A 7623-nucleotide genomic window follows, 5' to 3' on the forward strand; every position below is an offset into this window, starting at 1 on the left:
TCATGAGACGCTGAGCCAGAGCCATTCAGTGAGGCCACTTCCGAATTCCTAATGCACAGAATCTGTGAGATGCTGGCGACTGTTTTAATCCACTGCAGTGTTGAGGTAATTTGCTACACGCAGTAGGTCACTTCACTAACCTCAAAGGAAAAGCTTTCGACATTTCACCTCTAATACGGTGTTTGGTGGCGGTGTTTTGTAGGCGTCCCTCATAGATTAAGAAAGGCCTCTTTTACTCCTCGTTTGCTGAGACTTTATACCATAAATGTTGAATTTTATTAAATATTTTTTCCTGCAGCTATTGAGATGATTTATGATTTTTTTTTTCTTATGTGGTTTGTTAAAGTAGTAAATTCATTCATTGATTTTTTTTTTTTTGGAAAATTAAGCTTTGCTTGCATTACTAAAATAATAAAAAACACAAATTGGACACGATGTATCATTCTTTTTTTATATATTACTGGATTCAACTTCCTAATATTTATTTAGGATTTTTTGTGTCACTGCTTGTGAATGAGACTTACCTGTAATTTTTCTTCCTCATACTTGGTTTTGTGGTTTTGATGAGATGCTCAGTTAGATGAGATCACAAGAGGAAAGGCTCAGGGGGAAAAAGTTTATAATACACTCATAGGTCTTAAAGGCAGGAGGCATGACAAGTCGACACAGGGCCAAATCTGAAAGACTCCAGGGTAGTCAGGAGGCAGAAAACAATAGGGACGGGTGAGGTTAGGCCACCGCCTTTACTGAGGTTCCTGTGGGAAAGGCCAGGCAGGGCAGGGTGAATGGTTTAGGGCTGGATAGTTTGAAGAAGTTTGGCTAGCTTTGGGCCCTAGGAGCGGTCCCTAGTTGCCTGACCCCTGGCCCTGGGATGCTTAAGGTAGAGGAGTATCTCCTTTTGGGATGCAAAGACCAGATAGAGGAGGAAGGCTCTGGACCATGCTCCAGGCCGGATCCTTTGCTATCTCTAAGAATGCTTCTCCCCAAGCAGAAAGGTGATTTTTAGGATGTCAAAACAGCATAATACATAGGAAAAATGTTTAACATTTACAATACATTATACTAGCCTCAGAATGATTTGGAAAATGTTTGGAAAACTATTTCTATTCTCTAAAAGTTTGTATAAAATTGACCTAATCTCTTCTGTTTGATAGAAGTTGCTATGGCCCTAGCTGGCTTGGCTCAGTGGATAGAGCGTTGGCCTGCGGACGAAGGGTCCCAGGGTAGGTCCAGGGCACATGCCTGGGTTGCGGGCTTGACCCCCAGTAGGGGGCATGCAGGAGGCAGCCAATCAATGATTCTCCCTCATCATTGAAGTTTCTCTCTCTCTCTCTCTCCCTCTCCCTTTCTCTCTGAAATCAATAAAAAAATATATTTTTTAAAAAAGTTGCTGATGAAGCTTTGTGGGCCTGGAACATGCATTGTGGGGAAATGTTTAACTATTATTTCAATTCTATTAAGTTATTGGCATATTCAGAACTTCTATTTCTTCTTTGGTAAAATTTCATAAACTGTCTTTTTTCCCCTTGGGAACTTATCCCATTTCATAAAACCTTTTAAATGCTTTAGCTTAAAGTTCCTAACATCCTCCTAGTTTCTTTTTAAGTTCTCCAGGGACTATGGTAATGCCCTGGTTTTCATTCCTGATCGGGTTTATTTATGTCTTTCTCTTTTTTTCTTTTTATCATCTCATCAAAGATTTATTAGGTTTCGTTAGTCTTTTTAAAATACCAACTTCTGTTTTTTTTTTTATTCTATTGTGTGTGTGTTTTCAATCAGATTTATTTCCTTCTTTCTAATTTCATCAAGTTTAATTTGCTATTCTTTTTCTACTTTTTGGTGCATATTTCATTTATTAATTTTCAGCTCTCCTTTCCTTATGTAACTATGTAAGGCCATAAATTTTCCTCAAAAGAATGGCTTGTATCCCATAACTTTTAATATGTAGTATTTTAAAATTTTATTAGAATTTCTTCTTTGATCCATGTATTATTTAGAAGCATATTGTTTTATTTCCAAACATATGAGGTTTTCTGACTATCCTTTTGGGTGTTTTATTTATTTATTTTTTAAATTTAATTACAATTTACATTCAATATTATTTTATATTAGTTTCAGGTGTGCAGCATAGTGGTTAGACAATCACATACTTTACAAAGTGTTCCCTCTCTAATAGATCCCAGTGTCCAACTGGCATAATACGTAGTTGTTACAATATTATTGACTATATTTCCTATGGGGTACTCCTTTTGTTTTTATTTCTAGCATAATTGTATTGTGGCTAAGGAATGAACTCTGAATGATTTCCATCCTTTGGATTTGTTAAAACTAGTTCTATGGTTTAGAATATGGTCAATTTTGGTAAATACTGTATGTGTGTTTGAGACAAATGTGTATTTTGCAGCTTTGCAGGTATAATGTTTTATATATTTATTTGGTAAAGTCAGTTAATAGTATTATGCAAATTTCCTATATCTTTACTGATTTCTTTTTTTGTCTACTGAGAGAGTATATGAAAATCTCTACATGATCAGATATTTGTTTATTTAAATTTTTTATTTAAATGCATTGAGGTCATGTTACTAGGCACAACATATTTAGAATTGTTATATCTTCCTAGTGACTTGAACTTTTATAATTATAAAGTATCTCTCTTCATTTCTAGTAAAGAGAAAACAGTAGGATTTAAAATAGTTGGATTTTAAATTGGGTGGTGAGCCCTGCCAGATGGCTCAGGGGTTGAGTGTTGACCTATGAACCAGGACTTCGCGGTTTGATTCCCAGTCAGGTCTCATGCCTGGGTTGCAGGCTTGGTCCCTAGTGTGGGGTGTGCAGGAGGCCAGCCAATCAATGATTCTCTCTCATTATTGATATTTCTCTCTCTCTCTCCCTCTCCTTTCCTCTCTCTGAAATCAATAAAAATATATTTCAATTGGGGGGTGAGTACACAATACAATACACAGATGTTGTATTATAGAACCTGATTCTACTCCAGTGACCTGTCTGGCTACACGTATGCTCCTGCCACACAGTCTTGGTTACCATAGCTTTGTAGTAAGCTTTGAAACCAGGAAGTGAGACCTCTAAATAGTGAGACCTCAAATTACCTCTGAAGGTAATTGGTCAGCTTTATTCTGACGCTTTTACTAAGTTTTCTTTGTCTTTGGTGTTCTGCAGTTTCAGTGTAATGTGTGAGGCCATGGTGTTTGTTGTTGTTGTTTTAATCCTGCTTAGGATTTGTTGGATTCTTACATGTATGATTTAGTGTGTTTCATCAATTCTGGAAAAATTTGAGCCATTTTCCTTCAACTATTGCCTATGCTCATTCTATCCTCTCCTTATAGGACTCTATTTAGCCCTTTTCATTGTGACATCCATGTCTTTTACCCATTCCTCTACATTTTCTATCTTTTTATTCTATTATGCATCGTTCTAAAGATTTCCTTCTGACCTATATTCCAGTCCATTAATTTTCCTTTCTGCTATTTCTAATCTGCAGCTAAACTGTTTCTTAATTTTGATTATTTTGTTTTAAATTCCAGAGTTTACATTTTTAATCTGTTAAATTTGTTGTATCTTTTTTTTTTTTTTTTTTTTTTTAATCTCCAGTTCCCAGCCAAATTTTCCACTCTTGGCTTTTATTTCTTGAACATAACAAACACAATTGTTTTGTAATCTATGCTGATAATTTCATATCTGGAGACCCTATGAGTCTATTTCTACTATCTGTTGTACCTCTTATTCATGCTGTCTTATATCCTTGGGTTATCTTTGTGTGCTAGACATTTTTAAAAAATTATTTATAGAAGTGCCTTGGAGCTCAAGATAATATTATCTTCCTCTAAAGAGAACTTTTATTATTTTATTTTTTTGCTGACTCTTGAGGGCACTAGCAATTGGGAACCACCTTAAAGCAAGTTCAGGGCTTGAGATTTCCTGGGTCGCTCTTACCCCTAGCGTGCATCCCTTTAGCATCACACTCAAAAGTGAGACGTGTTCACTGTGGTCCTCATTCTTGGCAGGACTCTAACTCGGACATTTTCATCCCAGCCCCCTGAGACTGCCAGAATTGCAGCCCATACTTTTCCAGAACAAAATTCCCAAGGTATAAGCAGCCTTCAAGAAAGGCTTCACATCTCCACTTTCCCATCCTCTGCAGTATCTCAGCATCTCGATTCAGCGATTCCTCAAATCCTGTTACTTCTCTGATGTCTTAAAAGATGATTTCTTAGTTTTTTAAAAAGTTTTTATTGGTATGAATATTTGTTTGAATTATCTAGGCTTCCATATCCAGAATTCATGGGCCCTCATACCCTCCATGGAGGGATCCAATTATCTTCAGAGATAGTAGGGTCCTCACTGTGCTATGGAATAAATCATGGCTGGTTTATGCCAATCATGGTAAACCCTTCCTCTTTGCTCATCTGAGGTGGGCATATGACTTCCTTTTGAGCAAAAGGCACAAGAAGAACACTCCTGGGAACTTGCCAAGGAATGCTGGTGTCCTTTTTGAAAGAGTGGTTTGGGAACCTGAGCCCTTTCTCTTCTCTTTGTTTCGGGATGATGTTACGTAAGGTCACGCTCGGATCTGTGGCCTGAGGTTGAAAAACGACTGAGGGAAAAGAGAATCGCAGAGATGTCAGCTCACGGCTCTTGATGTTGTTGAGCCACTTAAAGACTCGGGGCCCTTTGCTCTCAGGCTTCTTAAGGAAACAATCAACATCCTCGTGGCTTCACTGTTTGATTTTCCGTTGTGTGCAGCCCAAAGCATTCCTGACTGACACGTCATCCTTCAAGACTCGGCTTTAAACCTTACTCAGGGAGGTCTTCCTGAGACCCCCAGGTCAACACATTTGACAATACTCTACTGTCCCAGTAGTAGCCCTCATCACGTTTGTCACTATTTGTGGAATGATAGTCTTTCTCCCGGGGCGGTGAGCCAGAGCTGGGTATCCCAGAGCCCAGCCAATGCCACCCATGGCGGCCTCTAAATAAATACCCAGATAAACAAACACAGAAAAGAGTCAAGAAAACAGAAGTGGGAGGGGAAACTGGATGAAAGAATTAGAAGATGTGAGTTAAAATATGTGCAGTTGTGCTTTTTCTAACACATGAAAATTTTCAAGGCTCAAAGAATCATCAACGAAGGGTTGAACGGCCATTCAGAGAAAGGGTGTGCATTTATGTAACCTCGTAGAAACTTCATTTCTCTCATATGACCTTTTCTCCTTTCTGTCCTTTTGATTCAAATTGGCCTCAACAGCACCCTGACTCACCCACCTGCCTCCTTCTCCCTTGCACGTGAACTCCCTTAAGCATTAAGCCCTCAGGACAACAAGGTTCTGATGAGCATCAAATAATCTTGGGAACAAAGCCTCGGGCCTGTGGACCCAGAGACAGAGTTTCAATCAAACCAGAGGTAACAGCTAGGCCTCAGTTGTGGTTCAGCTCCAGGACCAGCTGCGTGGAATAATGACCCCCCTGGTGCCGGCCAGTCAATCCGTGGACACCACAACCCTGAATGGACACACCTGGAAAACTGCTAACACCTGTATTCTATTGAGAACTTCCCCTAGGCCCTAGGCCAGCCATGGGCAAACTACAGCAGTGGGCCGGATCCGGCCCGTTTGAAATGAATAAAACTAAAAAAAAAAAAAAAAAGACCGTACCCTTTTATGGAATGATGTTTACTTTGAATTTATATTAGTTCACACAAACACTCGATCCATGCTTTTGTTCCGGCCCTCCGGTCCAGTTTAAGAACCCATTGTGGCCCTCGGGTCAAGAAGTTTGCCCACCGCTGCCCTAGGCCCTAGGCCTAGGACGTCCCCTAAAATCTCCACCCTTAAAACCTTAGGACTGCCTGCCGGTGTGGCTCAGTGGATTGAACTTCATCCCATGAACCAAGAGGGCCCCGGTTTGGTTCCAGGTCAGGGCACTTGCCCGGGTTGCAGGCTTGATCCCCACTAAGGGGCATGCAAAAGGCAGCCCATCGATGTTTCTCTCCTCCCTTCCTCTCTATCTAAAAATCAATCAAAAACATATTTTAAAAACTGCCCTAACCGCTTTGGCTCAGTGGATAGAGCCTGCGGACTGAAGGGTCCCGGGTTTGATTCCGGTCAAAGGCACATGCCTGGGTCGTGGGCTCCATCCCCAGTAGGGGGCATGCAGAAGGCAGCTGATCAATGATTCTCTGTCATCATTGATGTTTCCATCTTTCTCTCTCCCTTCCTCTCTGAGATCAATAAAAAAAAACACACAAAAAAAACCAAACACCTTAGGATGAGGACCCAGCATGCTCTCCCTCCTGGGAGCACGACCGGTGCATTTCTCTCCCCCACCCCTCCTCCAGGCTCATTACCATTAGCCTCCTCACGCCCAAGCTCCCAGGACCCTTCCTTTACCTCCATAACTTGTTTCCTAAGCCCATTTCTTCTAGGAATTACTTCTACCTCTGTAATTTACCAAAAAAATGTTCTCTTACAAAAAAACAAACATAAAAAAAGAACCAACCCTAGCTGGTTTGGCTCAGTGGATAGAGCATCGGCCTGAAGACTGAAGGGTCCCAGGTTTGATTCCAGTCAAGGGCACATGCCCTGGTTTAGGGCTTGATCCCTAGTAGGGGGCGTGCAGGAGGCAACCGATCAATGACTCTCATCATTGATGTTTCTATCTCTCTCTCCCTCTCCTTCCTCTCTGAAATCAATAAAAATATAAAAATAAATTAATTTTTAAAAAAGAACCAGCCGAAACCGATTTGGCTCAGTGGATAGAGCGTCAGCCTGCGGACTGAATGGTCCCAGGTTCGATTCCGGTCAAGGGCATGTACCTGGGTTGCGGGCACATCCACAGTGGGAGATGTGCAGGAGGCAGCTGATCGATGTTTCTCTCTCATCGATGTTTCTAACTCTATCTCTCTCCCTTCCTCTCTCTGTAACAAGTCAATAAAATATATTTAAAAAAAAAAGAACCAATGAATGTGTATATATATAAGGTGTCCCAAAAAAATGTATACACACACTTTGAATAATTATAAAGACAGTATTTATTAAAATACATTTCATTTTCAAAATTGAGCTGTCAGCTGTTAAAGAGTGTATACATTTTGGGGGGACACCCTGTATGTAGAATAACAAATTGATGTTTCTCTCTCTCTCCCTTTCTCTCTCTCTCTCTCTCAAATCAATAAGGAAAAATTTTAAGAAATAGTAACTATCGCATAGGATTGTTGTAGGGGTCCCATGCAGACTCAGCAGTGAGTCCAAATCCGTAAGTGCGGGTGCCTAGGGAATAATAATAATTACCTAGGGCCCCTCCTTTTGATGACAGAAGCCCTTTCCAGCTGGTTCCCACGGCCTTCCCTCGCAATGAAACCTTCACAGCCCACAATCACCTTCACACACAGTGTCTGCCTCCCAGCGGCTCCAGGGGGTGAAGAACTGAAACCCGGGGAGAGTATCTAACCCTTGGGCCCCTCCACCCGCACCCTTCCTCACAGTAACCCCTTTCAAGAGTCCCCCTTCCTCTCCTCTTTCCCACTCATGAAACTCCACACTGACCATACGGCCTCCCTAATTGCCATAATCGGCATTCCCTGCTCTGACCCAATCGTAGGACGCCACG

The 7623-nt window shown here is 41.0% G+C and overlaps 1 long non-coding RNA gene across 1 annotated transcript; it reads right to left on the reverse strand.

Annotated features, from left to right (window-relative positions):
- Nucleotides 1–242: 242 nt before the first annotated feature.
- On the reverse strand, nt 243–6900 carry LOC132220427 (uncharacterized). Its single transcript, XR_009449781.1, has 2 exons — nt 5799–6900; nt 243–5572 (listed from the first exon to the last, which is right to left on the reverse strand). It is a non-coding gene; the product is annotated as an uncharacterized LOC132220427 (long non-coding RNA).
- Between the last annotated feature and the right edge of the window lie 723 nt (nt 6901–7623).

Source organism: Myotis daubentonii, chromosome 18, assembly GCF_963259705.1.
Source record: "Myotis daubentonii chromosome 18, mMyoDau2.1, whole genome shotgun sequence".
Taxonomy (NCBI): domain Eukaryota; kingdom Metazoa; phylum Chordata; class Mammalia; order Chiroptera; family Vespertilionidae; genus Myotis; species Myotis daubentonii.